This window comes from Dermacentor variabilis, chromosome 8, assembly GCF_050947875.1.
Source record: "Dermacentor variabilis isolate Ectoservices chromosome 8, ASM5094787v1, whole genome shotgun sequence".
NCBI classification, from domain to species: domain Eukaryota; kingdom Metazoa; phylum Arthropoda; class Arachnida; order Ixodida; family Ixodidae; genus Dermacentor; species Dermacentor variabilis.
In genome coordinates this window covers 695895-718669 of record NC_134575.1, presented here as the reverse complement: position 1 = coordinate 718669, position 22775 = coordinate 695895, and the positions used below count along the sequence as shown (strand labels likewise).

Below are 22775 nucleotides of genomic sequence, written 5' to 3'. Positions count from 1 at the left end.
TCACTTGTCGCACCACACGGTATAGGCCAGTGTAGCGCGACAGCAGCTTTTCTGAAAGGCCCACACGTCGAATGGGTGACCAGAGAAGCACCAGAGAACCCGGAGTAAAGTGCACGTCTTGATGGTGGCAATCATAGAGGCGTCTCTGATGCTCCTGTGAGGCCTCGAGACGGGTGCGGGCGAGCTGGCGTGCGTGGTCGGCGTGTGCGATCGCGTCGCGGGCGTATTCAGTGGTTGAACGTGTGGCCGAGGGCAACAAAGTGTCCAAGGGCAATGCAAGTTCTCGGCCATATAGGAGATAGAATGGTGAATAGCCGGCAGTGTCGTGACGCGATGAATTATACGCGAACGTCACATATGGTAAGTGAAGATCCCAGTCGTGGTGGTCGGTCGCAACGTACTTTGAAAGCATGTTGATGATGGTCCGGTTGAGGCGCTCCGTGAGGCCGTTGGTCTGTGGGTGGTAGGACGTGCTGAACTTGTGCTTTGTCAAGCAGGAGCGGAGGATGTCCTTGACGACTGCTGACAGAAAGCTGCGGCCACGGTCAGTGAGTAATTGGCGCGGAGCACCATGCACTAAAATGATGTCATAGAGCAGAAAGTCAGCAATGTCAGTAGCACAACTTGTCGGAAGGGCTCTGGTGATTGCGTACCGCGTCGCACAATCAGTAGCGACGGCGACCCATTTATTTCCGGAGCCCGAGAGAGGTAACGGTCCAAGAAGGCCTAGACCAACACGGAAAAAGGGTTCCGGTGGGATGTCGATCGGCTGGAAACATCCAGCTGGAGGTGTGGAGGGCTTCGTCTGGCGCTGACAGGGCTCACAAGCGGCAACGTAGCGCCACACAGAGCAGGCGAGACCCGGCCAAAAGAATCGACGGCGTACACAGTCGTACGTGCGCGAGAAACCCAAGTGTCCAGCCAAGGGAGCGTCGTGAAGTTGTTGGAGGACAGTCGAACGCAGGTGTAATGGAATTACGAGCAGAAGGTCAAGGCCGTGTGGATCGAGATTGCGGCGGTATAATGTCCCCTCCTGAAGGAGAAACATCCGGGGAGAGGCGTCGCCAGGCGTTGACTCCAGATGGTCGATGAGGGCTCGTAATGAAGGATTGCGGCATTGCTCGTTGCCAATTTCAAGCAACTGGGAGACAGAGAAAACGCAAGCGATGGTGTCCGCATCAGCTGGTTCATCGACGGGGTAGCGGGACAAACAATCGGCATCCTGGTGCAAGGGTCCTGTCTTATATACCACGGAGAAGGTATATTCTTGCAGGCGTAATGCCCAGCGAGCGAGTCGTCCCGTAGGGTCCTTGAGTGAGGATAGCCAGCAGAGCGCGTGGTGATCAGTGATGACACAGAAGGGGCGTCCGTACAAGTATGGACGAAACTTTGCAACAGCCCACACAAGAGCGAGGCACTCGCGCTCTGTGATTGAATAATTGCGCTCAGTGGGTGATAGAAGTCAGCTGGCATAGGCTATAACGCGGTCATGTCCACACTGGCGTTGTGCTAACACTGCTCCTATGCCGTGACCACTGGCATCAGTTCGAATTTCCGTTGAGGCAGACGGGTCAAAGTGGGCCAGAATTCGAGGCGTGGTAAGGAGAGTAGTGAGCTGCGAAAAAGATGCAGCATGGTCAGGTCCCCAAGAAAATGGGGCGTCCTTCTTCAAGAAGTCGGTAAGGGGACGTGCGATAGTCGCAAAATCCTTCACAAAGCGTCAGAAATATGAGCACAGCCTGGCGAAACTACGAACATCCTTGGTAGACTTCGGAATAGGTAAGTTCGTAACAGCGCAAATTTTGTCCGGATCAGGTTGCACGCCTCTGGCGTCCACGAGGTGTCCAAGGATGGTGATTTGGCGGCGCGCAAAGTGACATTTTGACAAGATCAACTGGAGATCGGCGCGGCGAAACACGTCAAGAATCGCTGAAAGACGGTCTAGATGCGTGTCAAATGTGGGCGAATAAACGATGACGGTCGTCCAGATAGCACAAACAAGTGGACCACTTGAAGCCCTGAAGCAAAGAGTCCATCATTCGTTCGAAGGTGGCGGGCGCGTTACAGAGACCGAAAGGCATCACCTTGAACTGATAAAGACCGTTAGGGGTAATAAATTAAATGCAGTCTTCTCTCGGTCCATGTCATCGACGGATATCTGCCAGTAGCCGGACCGTAAGTCAATAGAAGAAAAATAGGTGGCACCGTACAAGCAGTCTAGAGCGTCATCAATACGTGGCAAAGGGTACACATCCTTTTTTGTGATTTTGTTCAGGTGGCGATAATCTACACAAAAACGCCATGTTCCATCCTTCTTTTTGACAAATACGACGGGAGAAGCCCAGGGACTACAGGAAGGCTCGATAATGTGCTTTGCAAGCATCTTTTTGACTTCCTGTTGGATAACAGCTCGTTCGGACGCAGAAACATGACATGGACGTCGGTGAATAGGCTTCGCATCGCCAGTGTTTATGCAATGGGTCACGACGGACGTTTGACCTAAGGGTCGATTGTCGAAGTAAAAAATGTCTCGATAGCCGTCAAGAACGCGGCAAAGGGCTTCAGCTTGAACAGGTGAAAGGTCAGAGGAAACCATCTTCTCAATGTCGACGTCAGTACCATGCGATGACGTCACGGTATGGGCTGAGCTGTGACAATCTTCCACTGTGAATGGCTCGATCTCATCATCCTGCAAAGCGCTAATTATAGCCAATGAAATCCCCTGATGCAGAACTTGTGCGGTTCGCGCGAAATTGACAAGGGGAAGGCAGGTGCTGTTGCCAGTAATTGTCAGCACAGTGTGCGGCACGGTAACACCATGTGTAAGTATAACTGCCGGAATTGGTGCGACCACGTAATTACCGTCAGGTACAGCTGGTGAGGACAACAAGTCGACGTGTGTCACAGATTGAGGCGGTAGGCGAATAAAATCCATGCAGCTCAAACGGCTTGGAGGCGGGTCCACAGGGTCGGCAAGAAGAGGCAAGTCAAGGCGAAGTGAGCCGGTCGAACAGTCAATGAGGGCCGAATGATTGGCAAGGAAATCCAGACCGAGAATGAGGTCGTGAGGGCAATGCTCGATGACAGTGAAAAGAATGACGGTTTGTCTCTCAGCAAAGGTGAGTCGGGCAGAGCACATGCCAACAATAGCGACAGTCCCTCTGTCGGCGACTTGTAAAAATCAGTTCGGGGCGGGCATCAGAACTTTCTTGAGCCGACGGCGAAGAGCAGCACTCATAATAGACACATGCACCCCAGTGTCAATCAACGCGCCTACAGGAACATTGTCGACGAGAACGTCCAAAAGATTCTTGTTCGTGGGTAAGGTGAAGCGAGGATTTTGTACCAATGTCGTCATTGCAGCTTCACCTCCAGAAGCTGCACTGTCTAGTTTTCCAGTCGGGGGTGTGGCGAGTCGGTCGGAGAAGGAGCACGGCGTGACGGGGGCGAACGAGATTGACGACGAGAGGGAGAAGGCGAGCGGGAGTAGCGGGGTCATGTCAGAGGTGTCGCAGGGTCAGATGATGGAGCGGGCATAGAAGGGGCGAAGGAAAAGGATGTGCTAGAGGGGTGAGGGTGGTAATCAGGAGAATAGCGCATCGGAGAAGTCCAGGGGCTGCAGCAGTGGCGAGCGACATGTCTAATGCGTCGGCAATTAAAACAGATCGGCCTGTCGTCCACTGTTCGCCATTCGGAGGGGTTGCGCTGTCCGGAAGAGGAGTAAAAAGAGCGCGGTGGGGACGTGCGGGGAGAAAGAGCTTCCGAGCGTATGGAACGAATGGATTGCAGGCCGACGTTGGACAACTCATGACGGACGACGGCCTGGATCAAGGAGATTGTCACGAGAATGAAAGGGCCGCCGGTTGTGCCACTTCGACCTCACGACGAATGATGCGGGTCAAGTTGTCACATCGCACTGGCTGGTGGAAGAGGTCATCACAGGATGATGTAGCAGCTGTCTTGGGAAGTCGCGTGATGTGCTGGGATACCCGGCGGCTTTTAGCATGCTCAATAGGGCGGCACTCCTTGAGGATCGCATCGATGCTGGTGACGTTCGTAAACACCAGTAAATTGAAGGTGTTGTCAGCAATGCCTTTGAGGACGTGATTAACCTTATCGTCCTCAGACATGGTCGGGTCAGTCTTGGCACAAAGTGCTAAGACGTCGAGAATGTACGACACATAGGACTCGGTCGACGTCTGTACACGTGTGGCAAGGGCTTTCTTGGCATTGACTTGGCGACTGAATGGATTGCCAAAAAGGTCGCGGAGCTTCTCTTTGAAGAGATCCCAGCTCGAGATCTCCTCTTCGTGAGTCTGGAACCATGCAAGTGGAGCTCCGTCGAGGTAGAAAAGAATGTTCGCAAGCATAATAGTCGGATCCCACCTGTGGCTGGTGCTGACACGTTCGTATAAGCGGAGCGAGTCGTCAACATCAGGACTGCTGACTCAGTTGAAAACACCAGGATCTCGAGGGGGGGAAACGGCGACGTAGGTCGGGGCTGCAGGCGGAGACGGTTGCGTAGATGAAGTGCCGCCAGCAGGAGCCGAATTTGCACTGTCGCCGTTTCGACCGCTGCAAAGTTCTATGACGGGTACGGGGAACGTCCACCTCCACCAAATTAATGTTATTTGTAGCTGGAGCCCAATACTATATACAATTTATTTAAAGCGAAGGGAAGCTAACGGAAGGCCAAAATGGCGACGCTATATCAAGCGGGCCCACGTCGTCTTCCTCCTCAGTGCAGCCTCACTGTGGCGGCTGTTCCGTAGCAATATTACCCTGCTGATCTTTCAGTGAATACATCTTGGTTTGTCCTACGCCAAGTTTACTACTCACTGATTTCATGCTGCGTCCATTTTTTACGGCTTCCTGTCTTTCTCAGATTACAATTTCCAATATCCTTTATTTTTTCTTTGTTGATCAGTTTTGACAGTTTCGCGAATTCTATCTTATCTCTTGAGTTCGACACTTTCATTCCTTGTTGTTTCTTTATTAGGTCCTTTGTTACTTGGGAGAGCTTGCCTACTGGTTGCCTTGGTGCCTTGCCTCTCACTTCAATTGCTGCATCTGAACCCAGCCTAGTTACATTTTCATTCATTACCTCCATGTCATCTTCATCACTCAGTTCTAAGGCTGCATATTTGTTTGCAAGTCGCAAATTGGTCTGCTTTTACCCTTACTGCATCTAGGTTGGCCTGTTTCTTCCTGACCAATTTTATTCTTTATCTCTTCAAATTGAGCTGAATCCTACACCTCACTAACCTATGATCACTGCACTTTACCTAACATGTCAACATCCTTCAATGTGCTGGGATCGGTAGAATGTATGAAATCTATTTCATTTCTTGTTTCACCGTTAGGGCTTTTGCAGGTCTACCTTCTGTTGCTTCGTTTCCTGAAGAAAGTGTTCGTTTATTCGCTGCTTATTCCTTTCCGCAAGTTCTACCAGCACCTCTCTAGCGTTCCTAGAATCAATGCTGTAGTTGCCAATTGCTTAGATAAGTAGATATATTGGAGACTCATAGGTATATTTAAATATCTTGTTGCGAGGTTTTGTGTATGCGTGCAGTGAACTTCTCTTCCAGTGACATTTTTTGCCCTTTATCAGCCTATATTTGTACATTTTGTTGTATCTTCTCATTTCTAATGTACGAGGGCGAGCCAAATGAAAGTGAGCCAACCCACTGTGCGCAGTAATGGTCTGGTTCATTAACTGTGAGGCATGCGCGTAGCATGTAGACATCGCTCATTTACGGTGAACATTGCATTTCGTTGGCCACTGTGAAGCGTTGGAGCAAACGGTTCAAAGAAAGACGTGAAAGTTGCAAAGATGATCCAAGACTGGGCCAAAGCCACCATGCAACCACCCCCAACACAATTTCAAAGGTTGATGAACTAATTAGACAAGAATGTAGGATAAGCATAAATGAACTGGCAAAGCGTGTGAACATCAGTCATGGTTCGGTTCACACCATAATTCATGAACATCTAGGTTATTGCCTCTCGTATTCGCAATGGATGCCCAAGATTTTGAACCACTGGGAGAACACAGCCAGGTTGGGCACTGCCTTGACTCATCTGATCCGTTATCACAATGAGGGTGATGATTTCTTGTCTGAAATTGTGACTGAGGATGAACCATGGTACCACTACTACGAACCTGAAACACGACAGCAATTTTTACAGTGGAAACATTCGAATTCACCACACTTAAAGAAATCAAAGGCCGTCATTTCAAAGGTGTGATTGACTTTTTTTCAAAGGTCAGGGGTCATTACTGATCGAATTTGCTAAACCTGGAGAAACTATCAATCGTTTCCGATATTGTGAAATGCTGGATTGGCTGCGTGTCACAATCAAGAAGAAACGATGTGGAAAATTGGTGAATGGGGTCATCTTGCTCCACGACAATGTCCATCCCCAGGTCGCTGCTGTGGTTGACACAAAACTGGCAAAGTTCAAGTGGGAAACACTCCAACATCTGCCACACAGCCCAGACCTGTCGCCTTGTGATTTCCACATTTTGGGGCAACTGAAGAAACAGCTCAAGGGAACCAGATTCTTGTCGGACGATGACATGAAAGACTTAGACTTTTTGAAGGAGCAATCCAAGGAGTTTTATGAGATGGGAATTACGCGACTCGTTGGTGAGCGGGACAAATGTCTAGATGCTCATGGTGACTACTTTTAAATAAAGTACCCCGTTAGTCATATATTCGCTTTGGCTCACTTTTATTTGACTTGCCCTTGTATGATATTTTGTATGATATTTGACTCGCCCTTTTGCAGAACTTCTGTTTTTTATATGTGCTGTCTGTTGCGACTATAACTTTGGCGCAATTACCCACAATACACGACTGGTGAAAACTGCTCCTGCGCAATACACTGGGGCAAAGGACAGTGCCATTGAGGGTTTTCCCTGGCCATAGCACACATAAAAAAATGGAAACAGGGTTCTTGAACTACAAAATTTCATTGAAATATTTGTGCTCAACTGGTTTATTTCATGGCCTTTACATTTTTCATATCAGCGGCATGCATTGCATTGCTGGTTTTGAACTGATATAGTTCTAAAGTTCGTGTGGTATTTCCTCTACTTAATAAATAGACAAAAAACATGGAAGCATTGATAACAGTTATTTCTGGCACAATTTTTGGGACACGCGAGTATATTGTTTTATGAAAAGATACATAATTTACTTGTATTGACAGTGCGTAGCATTCAAGAATTCGTTTGCGGCATCTTTGGCAATGGCACCGCAGTTATTATTCATGTATTTGATCCCTCAACAAATTGTATAAGGAGAAAGCCAAGCTGCAACATGAGTCCCCCATGAACGAAATTTCTGACTATGCCACTGTTCCTGACCACAAGATTTCACGCCATTGAAACGGAAGATGGCTGATTTGCCCGCTGATCATCGGCAATGCACGAGGTTGCCAGTGAAAAGAAAGGGCACAGCTACAGATTTGGAAACTAAGTGCTTCTAACCAATGAGGCGATCGTCACAAACGTACTTGCATCAGATAGCGATGGCAGCGATGACGCAGTAGAGCAGGCTGCCTCAACGTTGTCCTCACAGGAGGCCCGGCAGATGATTCAGTCCCTCCAGGGCTTAGTTTTCGCGAGAAAGCTTCTGCTGCACTATGTGGAGCACCTGCATGCCTTGGAGAAGGATGTCGGCAAAATTCGCGTAAAGCATGCAAGGCTGATGGACATAGGGTTCTCGTGCAAGCCAGGGAGAAGTATGTGGCTAGATGCTTTTGGCAATCTCGCCTCAGCGTTTCTTCTGGATTTCTCAAGCTGACAGGCTGCCATGGCAACCTTCTCGCATTTCTTAAAAGGCCTCTTTTAGGGCCACCAAAGCGATGCCTCAGCGGTGCTTGCATATTGCTTGCCACCCATGACTCCACTTTGCAGTTGTTATAGCAGTGACATTCTTTAACGCCGACAGCTGCGGCTTGTTACATGCCATTGGAGCGCCCAGGAAGCAGTGAACGAGTGAACACAATCGGCATCCGGATGGAGGAAGGTGGTGAGGAGAGGGCACTGGCGTCCCCCCCATTGTAGTTTTCTCACAACAGCTCTGCCGTACCCCTATTTTGATTTTTTCATGAAACCCGATTATAACAATTATCGGTTATAACGATGAAGTTTTCGTGGCCCTTGAATATTTTTCTAAGGAGGTTCGACTGTATTATCGACGTAATAGTCAACGGTCTATATGAGTGAATTTTATCTTTCTCCCCCTTACCTTTATAAATTACATTCATTCTACTTTGTCGCCAACTGTCTGGTATTCGTCTATCTTTTAAACCTTTATCTACTGCTTTCAACAGAGCTTCCTTACCTTTTGGACTTAGTTCATTAATCAGCCTAACGTGAACCTCGTCTAGCCCTGTGGCTATGCACTTCGGAATTTTTTCTTCGGCTTTCTTCAAGTTCAGATTTGCCAGCACCACCTCCTCTTCCAATTAGTTCTCTTTCATGCTCTTTTTCCTCAAGTACAACATCGTAATTGCCTTGGAAAGATTCGACTGTTATTTTTTGGAGGTAATTTAAGTCTGCATCCCCTTCCAGATTGTTTCCATCTTTATATAGGATATGTCGTATTCTTCCAGACTTCCTGCCTTATAAGTTTACATAATTCCAAAATATTCTAGGTGCGGCCTTCTTTTTCTCACATATTTCTGATAACCAACGTTCACTTTCACCTTTTACCTTTGCTTGCACCAGTATTCGAACCATAGACTTTTTCTCCCGGTGTACTTCCTATTTACTCTCTATTTCATCGTGTGGCAACTGCGCCTTTTTTGCCTGCCTGTGCTCTCGGGATGCATTCTGTTGTTTGGCGATCACCTCTTGTATCTCCCTGTTCCACCAACTTTTCGGTTTTTTTCCTTTCCAATGAGCATGTTCCTTTCCAATGAGCTACACCAGCCGCTACCACGCCTGTCTGGGAGACCGGAGCTTTGTCAAGCCAAAGAAATTTTGGCTTTTTTTTTTCCGGCTCTGCCTTTTTCACCTTGTATCCAGTGGTGAAAATAAAAATCATGATGATGATGATTATGATGTTGCTTCTGTTCCGTATTTCTGTCGTTATTACACTTAGAATCTCACTATATTCCCACTCTTTGCTTGGCCACTTTCGAAGTTCTTAGACTCTTGTGACTATATTTGTTATTTGATAAGAATTCAAGTTTGGACTGGCCATTTTGCGCTTCTTGCTCTCTTTCCCAACAACATATCCCATTTTCAAAATGATGCGCTTATGGTCAGTTCCTATGCTGCTATACCCTTCCTCGTCAATTACCATTTCTCTCAACTTATTATGAATTCGTTCTGTCATCAGACAGTAATCATTGGTCAATTGCCGTTTTCACACTTTCCACGTGGTCTGCCTGTCACACTTAAGCTCTGTATTCATGATAACGAGGTTATGTTGCTCACAAAGTTCAAGCATTGACTTCCTGTTGTTGTGAATATAGCCATCTACATCCTGTATGTGGTCATTCATGTGACCTAATAGGATGATTTCGGCATCATTCCTGAAACCCTTAATATCAGCACTTATGTACTCCACTAACTCTTGATTCTTCTCAATGCAATTATTTCCGGTCCACAAATATGTTACACCCAGCCAAGTTTTCTTTCCACTCATTGTATGTGATAACCAAAGATGCTCTTGGCATTTTTAATTTACTCTTTTCCATTTGGCTCCCTGATGGATGAGCATTTAGACTCCCCCTCCCTTTCTGTTCGGCTTACTTCTGTTGCACCCTTCCCAAGCATAATTCTGAATCACTGGTGGCTCTTCCGAGTCTCTAAGGTGCATTTCTGTAACCGCATACACCCCTATTTGTTCTCTATTTAGCTGCTCCTCAATCTCTACCCACTTTTCCTTTCTTCTGCAGCCCTGCATGTTTATGTAGCCTATTGCGTGGCGAGCTCTCTTGTTTTCCTCCTCTTTCTCATATTGATGGCGACGCTATTCCGAGGTTCCCCTACGGGACCTTCTTCATTGCTACCTACACTGGCCTCCTGATCACTTGTGGTCCCCCTCCAAAAAAGCAACTGCATGACGAGCAAGTCACCAGCCCAATTCTCGTTCAAGCCTGTGATTGAAGTGAATCCCATCTCATTGGAAACCACCACTACTTCTCACTTCGCTGTTTACTTCTACAACCTCGAAACCTTTCTCTTGGCTCATTATCCATATAGCCTCATTAGCAGCCACTACCGCTCTTTGTACGTTACTGTCATGTACAGGCAGCTCCTGCACCGTGCACACGACTATCTGCACCCCTGAAGGGACAGCTCGCGTAAGTCATCTACCTACTTTGCCAAGCACTGGGCTATTCATGTCCCTTTTCTGTTTAGAATGTCATTTAGCCCACCTGCTACTACGACAAGGTTACGTCCATGAGCATTTTCCGCGAGCTTTGCTTTTGCTCGCTCCATGACAGCGCCCAATGTCCATCCTGGAAATGTCCCTACTGCCACTCTTTCGTCACCTTTCATCCTATCCAAAATTGCCTCTGAGCACCTAGCCAGGTATGAGCCGCCGGCGATAGTCGCCCTTTCGCTCTCTCTTATTGCCGAGGCCTCTCCCTGCCTCCGTTTGTCATCCTTTTCTGTGTGATTTGGACTTGACAAGGTGCATTGACCCCTGCGTTCCTGCTTTCCCTTTGTGGGGAAAGCAGGAAAGCATCTCTTTCTCGCTACTTCCTCTCCACGTTGTGCGCATTCCACATGCTTTGTTGACACGCTCTCTCCTGTCATGTCGGGAGGCTGCATTCCATTGTCATAACCTTTCTTGATCATGATGGTGGCCCTGTTCAGCTTTTCCTCAGCTGTCTGAAGTCTTTTTTCAACTACCTTCCAAGCATCATGATGCGTATTTGGCTCATTTTTCAGCTTTTTGACCTGTTTGGCAAGCTCATCCTGGAAAGCCTCCATTTTCTTCAGCCTAGCATCGACATCACATTGTCTTCCGATTGACTCGCTTTCCTCTCCATTCTCATCCGTCCCCTCTTCTACCTTGAGGTACCCCCCGCACACTGCAAGCTTTACCGTCTTTCTTGCCATGTGTTGCACTTGGCATTTTCTAACACAAACATCAAACCTTTCAGGGCATGTGCCTTCTAGCAAAGGCCGATATGCACAGAATCTAAATCCTCAAAATGCTGCAAAGTAATTATCAGCAATATTTTAGAAGCAATAAATGCCGCACAGCCTTAAAGTATAACACACGTTCACATATGTTCAAACACGCGGCCCCACTCTCACAGTCGTACCAAAGCAATATTCCTGATACCAATGTACACAAACTGCAACCACTAATACCTACTAGTCTTGCGACTTCCAAACTACAATTTAAAGGCTATAAAGACCTAACGTCCCACACGGTTGTACATGCTGAAACACGTGGCACAAAAGGAGGCTCTGACTATCCTGCAAAACCAAATATACACGAAACTCATCTGCGCACACGAAAAAGAAAAAGAAAGAAAAATAGCCAATTACTATTTAAAGCTAAAAAATCTGCAAATCAAAAATGGTAGCAAGTATCAGAGTATGTACAAAAGAACTTATGTTTCTGTCGCCGCCACAGAGCCCTGGAAAACCACATTTGTCTGCCACAAACATCCAGGTGAAAAGGCAAAAAATAAAAAAATGAGTTTCCGTTCTATCTTGCACTTTGAGTACAGCAAAGTCACGACACAGCAACACATAATTTGACAACAGAGCAACACGGAGCACTTTCACACATAGTATAGAGAGCAAAGCAACCACAACACATGAATGCATGGCACATACACAAACACTGCTTGAGCTGTGGGAATCTGTTATATTACGAAATAAAGCATCTATGAAAGAGCAAGGAGCATGTGTCTGTTGAAAAGAGAGCATTTGAGAGAAAGGTGACTTTGCGCTCTGCTTGAAAGCTGCATGCACCATGCACTACTGCAAAACTTGGGAGAGGTTCGCAGCAGCATATGCTACTAGCGAACTATGTTCTTTCACCAAGCCCAAGGGGCGGTTCAGGACCCCTTTAAAGGTTGCATGTACTGCCATTCAATATGTTTTAAGTCACAAGTTCCTAGTTGTGGCCTTCGACAGGCTTGACTCTGACACCACAAGCTTGAATAATTAAATTTAGAAAATAGGCTGATGCATGAGCATCTTTTGTGCACTCTCAAGCAACGCTGGCGTGTGCTATGTGGACATTCTTTTATGCATGTATACAGCACTCTGTGAAGGGCTTCTGCAATAGTCCTACAGGGCCTTTGTCAATCTAACGTAAAAGCAGTCGATCATGAGCATGCACGCTAAAGCAGTGAGGGTGTGTCTAGGCTTGCCGAAAAACACCCTGACTCTAGAAATCCTCGCAGTTAGCAGACACCCTTCAGTTTCCATGTTTCTGTTGCAGGAGTCTCTTAGAGCTCATATGTGCTTTGTTGCCAGAGCGCCAGGACACCCATTAGCTTCAAGCTACACTTCTGAGGTATGCAGCTTGCTTCGAATGGACTATCGGAGCCATTCTGTGCTGACAGAACCACTATGAAAACGCCCCTTCTGGTTGATATGTCAGCACCTGGATTCAAGTGCAGTGGAAGTTGAAGTACTCCTAGGCCAGCGCTGACATATTATACTCTTGAGCATGTTATCACATTGTATTGATGGTGAAGAACACAGTAGCAAAACTGTGAGTCACGAAAATAACACTTTCTGGTTGAACTTGTGCCCAGAAAAAACAAGTGACACTCGAAGTACAACGATAGCAGCAAGCACAGTTGGAGATCGTCAAAAACTCCTCCGCTGGTTGGATGTATGGCCATGTATACTTCACTCGCGGAAGGTTCCAGCGTAATTGCTGGTGTGCGCAAATTCTAGAATGCACAACAGTATTCACGTCACGCATGAAATATGGTTACAGAAGGTTTGGCAACAACACAGACAACAAATAAAATTGGCTAAAAGAATAGACAATGTTTTGATAGATGCTGGTGTGTCCTGCACCAAGCGATTATGTTTAACATTTTTTAGCCTGTGAAAAGTGGTCGCCAGAAAAAGATGAACAAATGCACATGTCAATAATGACATATACCAATGGCTCTGTCACACCTGCATCATCTGCCATTGATGTGTAATTTCATCACGGTGTGTTACCATTTAAATGAGAAGAAAGATGTTAACCGAGGGGCCCAATTTTTATTAGTCATATATCATAAGAAACCAGCAAACACTGACACCAAGGACAACATAGGGGAAATTACTTGTGCTTAATAAAGGAAATAAAGCAACGATAAATTAATGGAAATGAAAGTAAATGAAAAAACAACTTGGTCCAGGCAGGGAAAGATCCCACAACCTTCTTGAACGCATCAGTTTTGCCTTTTCTCTACACATTGGTCGCTTCCCGGTCTGTTTATTTTGCTTTTATTTTTTAACATGAACCTGTTTTTGCAGGACGTATACACTTTCATGAAAAATAAAACGGTCACTTTAATTTGGCTTTGGTCCGATCGAATCAAGTTTCTGGCACGAAACATAGCTTCATGCGCACTTTTTTGATGCATTGTGAGCGAAGCTGGGATTTTTAGACATTCTATGTCTATTACATTGCTTTTCGCATTTCGTGTGAGGTCAGTGCAGCGCTTTGGTTGTGTTATCAAGGGGCTTTTGTTATCGATGTGATCAGTCGGCCTTGAGAGATGGATAATAAGTGTTAGGTAGAGAGTAAGGAATACCTTCGAAGCCGTGAAACCTGCTGTTGGTGCTCCTTCTGTACCATTATCAAGGTGATGCGCTGCCTCTTCAGGTTTGCGACAGGCAATGAAGTTGCTTTCAATCAGTTTTTTGAGGGCGCTGCTTTATGATGTGGGCGGGAGTGCACTCACATGGTCTTTTTCATTCTTCGTGAGGTTTTTTTGCCAGTCGGAAAAAATTGTGCGCAATTAGTACGTCGCTAAAAACACTGCATTTAGATGTTATTTTGGAGTGCCTGCAAATGCCTCATTCACACTTTGAAAATAAGGACAGTACTTCTCGAGTTAGGTAATAAATAATTAATAATAATACTTTATTCCACAAAGTTACAAAAAAGCAGTGTACATATCAGGCCTGCCAAAGCCACATAGGGCTTGAGCGGCAGTGCCTGGCAGGCAGCGGAACCAAACAGTTAATCAATTAACATACTTTTCACAAAAAAAGAAACAAGTAGTTCCCTGAGGCGACAAGTTGTCGATTTGCCTGAGTGCCTTTTTTAATTTGTATTTGGTTTGAACGTGCAAGACAGTTTGAGACAATTTGTTGAAATATACAGGAACATAGTAGTCTCGTATTCTCTTGCCATATCTTGTACAATGCATTCCTGGGTACGAGGTAAAGATTCTTAGGCTGCAAACAACGTGCGGGAACGTACTTGACCTTGAAATTACTTTCCCAGAAATGCTTTAGCACAACAGTTTCCAGCAGTAGTTGATTAAAGTCCGGCATAAATGCGGTTTTGAAAACTTCACTTTTGTCATAAGATTTAAATCATAGCTGATATTCTTTAGAATAGAACAGAGAATAGAGTTGACCCTAGTTTGCCAACGAATTGTGCAATGACCATAAACTGTTATGCCGTACCTTAATACACTATAACACAACACATGTACAACAACTTTTCGAACAGAAAGGGGCGTATAATATCTCAAACTGTATAGCACACAAGGTACCGCACAAAGTTGCTTGCATACATAATCTATGTGGGAGTTCCAGGAAAGATCCCTGTCGAAGTATAAACTGAGGTATTTTACAGAAGCCACATAATCTAAGAGTTCACACAGACATGGAGAACACTTTTAATTGTGTAGCATAAATGGGTAATCAATGTCTAGTTTTTCAGAGAATTGTGAAAACAAATGAGCTTTGTCTTTCATGTATTAATATTGATTCAGTTAGCAAAAAACTAGTCCATAGCCTTAGTCGTCATTGCTTGTAAGGAAGTAATAGCATGCATAAAGTTTGTTGATCGAGCTATAATGACAGTATCATCTGCATACTGATACAATCCAATAGGCAGCATACCAGCGAGGTCATTCACATAAATATTATATAACAGTGGACTGAATATAGAGCCCTGGGGGACACCAGATTTTATTACAAAGAAATCGCTCTTAGCCTGCCCTAGTGAAACCTGCTGGCCCCTGTGATGCAGAAAGTTCTCCAGGAACGTCAGAAATGTGCCACCAGATCCTAATATTGAAAGCTTGGTTAACAGAATACCATGACTCACGCTATTGAAAGCTTTGCTGACGTCAAGGAGAATGGCACATACGATCTGATTACATTCGAAAGACAAGTTCAATGCGTCAGAGAGATCTTCAAGAAGCGATTGGGTACGTTTTCTGGCAATGAAACCATACTGGGAAGAGGATAAAATTCTGTGTTTTATCCAAGAAACTTGTCATTGTCAGTAATAAATGCTTTTCCAATACTTGAGATAAGCAGGGCAACACGGAAATTGGGCAGTAGTTTTCTGTTCTATTATGTGCTCCTCCCTTATAAAGTGGAATTACTACAGCAGTTTTCATATTCAATAGGACTGTACCACTGGAAATGATATTGTTAAAAAGCAAGAGCAACACATCCTTGATGACACCAAAGATGGCTCGCAGGTCATTTACATAAATGCCATCGATACCTGGTGATTTGTTACACTTTAGGCTAAAGATAAGTGACTTAAGTTTGTTTTCGGCTAGCAAAGGCAAATGCGCAGACTCCAATGTACTATTATGCAAGTATTAAAATCATTAGTAAGACTACGGTCATCAGTACCGAAAGAAGTGAAATCACATTCACAATTGCGGTGCTGTTAGTGTCTGTCCGAGCAGACTTAAAATCATTCCGTAAGTGCATTCGCTTGGCGCGGTGAATCATCGCATTTGCCCTATTTCTGGCTTCTTTGAATTTTATTTGGACAAGGAAGTTCATTTGGGCAAGGAATGGAAAGATTTTCATCAAGAAATGTGAGGGCGCATCCCTCATCCGTGTAGAGAAGGAGCCGGACCTGGATAAGATAAGCTAAGATGGCACACACTGGCTCTCAGACTTACAATAATTTTGTAGATGTTTTGAAGTTTTGCAATACTTGCAAAGGTGATGCTTTTCGTGCCACACATGTTAACATTCGCAGCATTTGAAAACACTGGTACGAATTTTGTGCAATCACGACATCTACTCGTTCCTACTATAATGCCTTTGTAATAACAGAAATTAATGTCACAGCAGACAGCCTTTTCCCTCCCTTTCAGATGAGCCAGTCCTGACAGTTCCTTGTTTTGGCGTGTCAGATTCTAATTGAAATAAAGCCGCGGCTTGAACTAAAGACTAAACTAAACTAAAACTAAAAGACTAAGAACCAAAGACTTGAACCAAGCCCGGAAGACCCCCTCTTGCTCTAAGCCAGTTGTCTTTTGTTGCAACATCGCAAGTATGGGCCAGTATGGGCATAATGGAATCTGTTCTACTAGGCAGGCAATGTATAGTAGTGATCATATTAGGTGTAAAGCCTGTTATCTTTAATGGCTCACCAACTCACCCATAAAAGACCTCAAATTCTCATTAGGCGTGATCGGTAGACCATGCAATTCAAAATTGCACTACCTACTCGTATACTGTTCTAGATCATTTACTTCGCTCCTCAGTTTGTCCAGCAAGTCAGTCTGAGTGACAGCAGTTGAAGACAATGATGCCACTTGAGCTTGTAGATGGGTCATCTCCGCTTGGTTAGCTTCCATGGTGGAAATCACGGTATCATACTTATTAGACAGAAATTCAATTGAAGACTGAATTTCACTGACTTTTTCAGTCATCTTTTCCCCCGTAGCTTTAAACGTAAGCAGTTCTTCTACCTTAGTAGCAAGTTCCACAACCGTTGTCATCAGTTGACCTAGTTTAGCATTTACTGCAGAAAAGTAATTGGCAAATGAAATGCCATCACGGTTTGAGCGTGTGTCTGGCTGACTGTTTTCGACATGTTTGCAAGACGGACAAGTCCAAGTCTCACGCTTCGTAACTGACATCTTTGTGTATGCGCTCACAATTACTGAGGAACAGTTCTTTCCAAGGTGATAACTCCCCTTGCAATCAAAACAAGACAAAAACTTCCCTTCCAAAATAGTGGTACAGGCAGAACAAGCAGAAGACATTGTTGCAGTCAGCGGCACAACACACTATAGGTATGTATGAGTATGGATGGCAGAGAACTCGCCTGCCAAGAATGAAAGCAGAGTTTGGATTGACGAAGCGGCTTGCCACCACTGACTGCAACCTTCCTTGAGAATGCCAGGCTTTATATAGTCAGCGTGAGGTACCACGTGATCATCATTCGAGGTGATAGCACCCAGGCTCGCCGGTGGTGGAATGGCGGTGGATGAGACAGCCGTCCAGGTGTACGCATGCGCGATAGAGCACTCCAGAGGCTTACATTCAGCAGCAGTAATGCCGCGATCCTGTTCAGCAATACACCAGTCCGGCCTGCCAAGAATGAAAACAGAGTGTAGATTGACAAAGCAGCTCGCCGCCAACTGCCGAGTTAGATAATTAATTGCAATTATGGAATTAAATCTCAGTAATGAAATAATTTGTGGTGGCTACTCCATTGTACTGGAAACAATACGCACTTTTTTTTTCTTCGAGTAATGCAACTGCTCTTCTTTGAATTCTTGGTGCATGATAGTTGGGGAACACTGTATTATTCACACAGTAACTGAAATGAGGTGAAACCGGATTCACTCGAAATCAGAACCAACAGAAGTCATGTGCAGCAGCACTTATACTTGGACTCACAGACAAAAAAAGAGAGAGGGAGAGAGGCTGTAGTTTCGCCAGAAAGGCGAAGCAGTATTAGTGATAGCCAAGTATGCGACAACTAGACGAAGGGAGATTATACCACCGAGAGGTCTCAGGCTGTGAAATTGAACGTATAATGGTTTCCAGCAAGTACGGACGAGAGCACAGGAAGTAGAAACAGACAGGACAACACTAGACTTACAACTGAAGTTTATTGTAAAAACATTCCACAAATCTCCGCCATGCATGCACATACAACCAAGAACAATAACAAGGTTTGTAGTCAATTATCAACAAAAGTTCTACACGTACACAAAAGCGTAGTCACACCCCTTCCCAACAAAGGCAACAACACATGGATTAACATAATAAATTTAGAAATTGCAGTTCTTTATCATTGATATGAACCGAAGGTTTACTCACACATGTATGCGCGCCCAACTTTTTCATGTGGAACGCATCGCTAATTTCTCTTTCCAGTTTGCTGTGCTCTCTCCCCACTATCGATACACTATCAAAAACTGGTCGGCATTCGTGCTTTTTGCAATGCAATGGCAAGTTCCCTCCTGTGCCTGTAGGTAACAAATAGCGATGCTAACGCATGCGGTCATTAATGCAACGACCTGTCTGGCCGACATAGGACAGTTCGCATGATAGAGGTATGCGATACACAACTGAAGATGCACAGTTTTTGTGAAAAAGAAGTGGTGTGCTTTTTTCCACAGCCACTAGTCGCATCTTTCTTCTCTCCTGTGAGGCTTTTGCAAAGCCTAACCAGTTTGCTCGGCGCCGAAAACACGAGCGTGACGCCATACCTAGTGGCCACCCTCTTAAGATTATGAGACAAGCCATGCAAATACGGCATCACTACAACCTTTTTTCTTTTTGAAGAATCATTGTCGTCCGCGGTTTCCACGGTTTTCTTTTTTGTGTACTTTCTAAACAAGGATTCTGACACAGCCATCAGAAGTGAGACCGGGTACCCAGCCGACATTAATCTCGCCTTCTGTGTCAGAATGGCTGTGTGGCTGTGTCAGAATCCTTGTTTACTTGACTTGACATATTGACAATGCGAACCTTATATGTACTAGAAGTGTACAAAGTGGCAAGGGCCGATAAAAAAATATTGTAAAGTAATTCAATACCCGCAATGAATGTCAATATATCAGCAGCAAACAAGTGCGCTAGCATGCAATATGAAGAACTAGTGGCAGCGACCATAAATGATCGCAATATCATCTGCGCCTGCATAAGAAATGCTGTTGTCTTCTTTTGCATAGCAATTGTCTTTCGTGACAGCACAGCAAGAGGTAGCAGTAAATAATTTAAGTCCGTACTCTGAGCTTTGGCCATGATCCGCATCAGTCACACAAAATCTTGCAGAAGTGATTGTATCCTCAAAAGTAAAATGCCGAGAATACCGTCTCTGGTTCTTAAATTGCCAAAGCCAAGCATTGCACCAAGATTTACCACTTGGTGTCCTGCAGCAAGGCAGTTATGATTTCATCGAGCTTCTTTCATGCATTCTAAGCTCCCAAACTAGTTTTTCATTAAAAGAACATTTTCTACTGCTGCGTTTGCTATGTGTATCCTAATGTTCATATTTTTTTGCCATGTCTATATGTACTTATGCTTTTCATTCCTGTAGCACATTGTTGTTTATTTGTATTTGCTGTGTTCTTATTGTGCGTGCTATTTAACCTTATGATGCCATTATTTGTTCCTTTAATTCCATGCAATTGCTAACAGGCAGTCCTTTTAAATAATCTATGTGCTTCAGGAGTTCATCTTGTGTATGTACATACCTATGCATGTACTTGCATTTCGAAAATTACCTTAGTGATTGATCAGTTGTGATTAATAGATTCATATTGATGCCACCATTGTCCACAGTTGATGAGGAGGAGTATAAGAATGAATTTCATCTATCAATAAAAAGAAACATCTAACCAGGACAAGAGGTACAAAGTGGCTGCTCCAATGCCAACGCTTATTTAATGAATGTGGTCGCTTACCTGATGACTTTTACAGATTGATCGATGTTCACTGCAGTTAGCTCCTGGCTCAGCCTTTAACAACCATTAACCCGCAAGAATATATACCAATTAATGTCACCGCTGTATATACAATATTTGGAAATGCAACCACAATTTTGGTGAAGGCCTTTGCACTGGCATTGAGGCCACACGGCAGGGCCAATGCGTTACATGAGCCCTAAAAAAAATACATTTAACATTTTGCCATACGTAAATGCATTTAACCCAGCTACATATTTACTATATGCTAAGCTGTATTCACAACCTGAAATGGTTGTTTTGCCCTCATTCAGCCAACTCGCAGATGGCATCCTGCCTTGGAAGTGCAGAGAATTTAGCCGATACTCTACATATTGGATGTCTTATGTAACTTGAATCAAGTTTTTAACAAAGTGGTACACTTTAGGCCATTGAGAGTTACTCAGAGTATTTTTTGAAGTTTGATTATCTAGTCAGTCAAGTTCAGTTATGCAAACTTTTGACTACAGTCGAGCCCACTTATAACGATCCCATTTAAAATGAACTTTCAGCTCTTATGAACAGTTTATCAACACCCACAAAGTATTGCAAGGAGTCTATGAGAGAGCTGTCTGCTTACACTCAGTTCAGTTACAATGAAAAGAATGAAGTGCTGTGCAGCCGTGACTTGGTGAGCCGAAGAAAGGCAGATGGCTAGCTGTATAGCATATGTCACAGGCAGCCAATCAGCACACAGCACCTGGCTTTAATGTCTAGCTTTTCTTTCTCTCTGGCTCAGCTTTGTGAACACATGTGATCAATGCAGGCCTTGTCAGCTGCGGGCTAACATGGGAAGGCTGCTGCGGCTGACTATAGCATGACTACGTCTCCAAGAAGATCTTCGATGAAGCAATTTCAGAATGGCGCAACAAGTGGAATGCTCTAGATGACAACAAGTATGACCAGGAAACTACCGATCCCATAAATTGACCTCCAGTGATCTCTGTATTGACTGCCTTAATCGTCGTAGCTTCACACAAGCATCTCGTATATTCCAGAGGCTTGACCCATGACATCACCGCCAACTTGACAAACTTATAGAGTGTGCCATTATCAGGTCAACATTATAAAGGCGTCAATTATAGATAGCCATCAATAAGTGAAGTGTGCCTTATTTTCGGGTATAAAGCATCTCTTCTGCACCTTGTTCAGTTCTTTATTGTTAGTTTTTAGGGCAATTATAATTATAATGAACTGCTGCTATAGTGAACATATTTTCCATAATGAAGTTCTTTGTATCCTTGTTCGACTACATTTCTTCTAAGGTATAAACATTATTGTAAAAGTTGTACAGCATAGTAACACTTATTGATGTTATTTTCATGATGCTGTCTTTAATGTAATAATTTTTCCAGTCTCTGAAAAAAGCCAGTGAAATATAAAAAAAAGATTACCTCCCTGTGCACTTGCGCATCTGTTATACAGCGCTGTTTTCAAAAGACAAAGCCTGCAAGCCCATCATAAAAGTAACCAACAAGCGTGTTTTAATTCGCTTTCAGTATTGGCTAAAATTATGATCTTGGATCATGCTGATGTGGCTGCCTGAATGCTGCGGCCTATTTCTTTTCAAAATAATATGTGGCCCTTGTTCTTCAGAAATATCATTGAGAATGTGGCACACCAGATGCACAAGCACATAGTGACATCATTTCTTTCATATTTAATTATATTTCTTTAAAGCCCGGAAATTTTAGAACCGCATAAAAGATAGTGTCATGAAAATAACTTCTCAACAGCATGCTCTACAACACAGTGCAATCCCATTTACACAATAAAACAAATAACTTAAAAAAACTTGCACAATTTATTTGAGCTAGTAGTGTGGTTTGCTGGGCTAGTTGGTGCATGGTGAACGTATGGGGGTTCCAGCAAGTACGGACAGGAGCACAAGTAAAAGGAACGGATAGGACAATGCTGGATGCAACTGAAGTTTATTGTGAATACATTCCACAAATCTTCTGCCAGTCATGCGTAGAAAACCAAGAACAAGAAAAAGGTTTATAGTCAAAGATCAACACACACACACACATAAAAAGCCTAGTCACACCCCTTTCCAGCAAGGGCAACAACACTTGTATTAACATGATAGATTTAAAAATTGAAGTTCTTTGTCATTGATATAGACCAAATGTTCACTCACACATATATACCAGCGTTGTCTGGTCCGTTCCTTTTACTTGTGCTCGCGTCTATAGTTGCTGGAACCCCCTATACGTTTATTTTAATTAATTAAGCACAGTTCAAAAACTACCCTCGGTAACTCAGTATGACTAAAATAGTATACTGTTGGCCTTAATCGCCTAAGATTTTTCAAGGTGGTGAGCAAAAAGTGAACATGGTGTAAAAGCGGGAGCCAACATTTCGACATGTGGACTTGTTTTTTTCAAGGCGACATATATATGTACAAGGCGATATAATATTGTTCAACTTACATGAAATATTTGGTATGTACTATCTAATGTGCAGGACCATATTCACAACCTGAAGTATAATATCTCACATGTGCATCCTACAGCACTTATGATGAAAGGCAGGAACACTGTCATGTGTTTGCATGGCTGATACATATGACTGATATTTATGCGATATTGTGGTCATTTTTGTGTTCCTACGGAGCCATTGTTGCTGTTTCGCCCTACGTGATCAAGACTCAATCAAGAGACTACCTACCTTCTGTTTTAGTCTAGGCTCGTAGGCAATACGTTGTGTTGCCTGCAAAAGTGAATAAATTTCAAATTGGTGGAAATGTTTGGCATCCTCCCAATGCTATAGCTTTCCCCAGTGCCAAATCCTTATGAAGCTTCAAGATGAGAACACGTATAGTCTATCTGTTGCAAAATATGCTGGGTGTTATGGGGTCAATAACAAGTGAA

The 22775-nt window shown here is 44.2% G+C and overlaps 1 long non-coding RNA gene across 1 annotated transcript in view; it reads left to right on the top strand.

Moving 5' to 3' along the window:
- The window catches only part of LOC142589519 (uncharacterized), a 580475-nt gene extending 559329 nt beyond the window's left edge, over window positions 1-21146 (top strand). Inside the window, exon 6 of the long non-coding RNA XR_012829873.1 lies at window positions 20669-21146. This is a non-coding gene — a long non-coding RNA (uncharacterized LOC142589519). The remainder of the gene's footprint in view (window positions 1-20668) is intronic.
- The last annotated feature ends 1629 nt before the right edge of the window (window positions 21147-22775 follow it).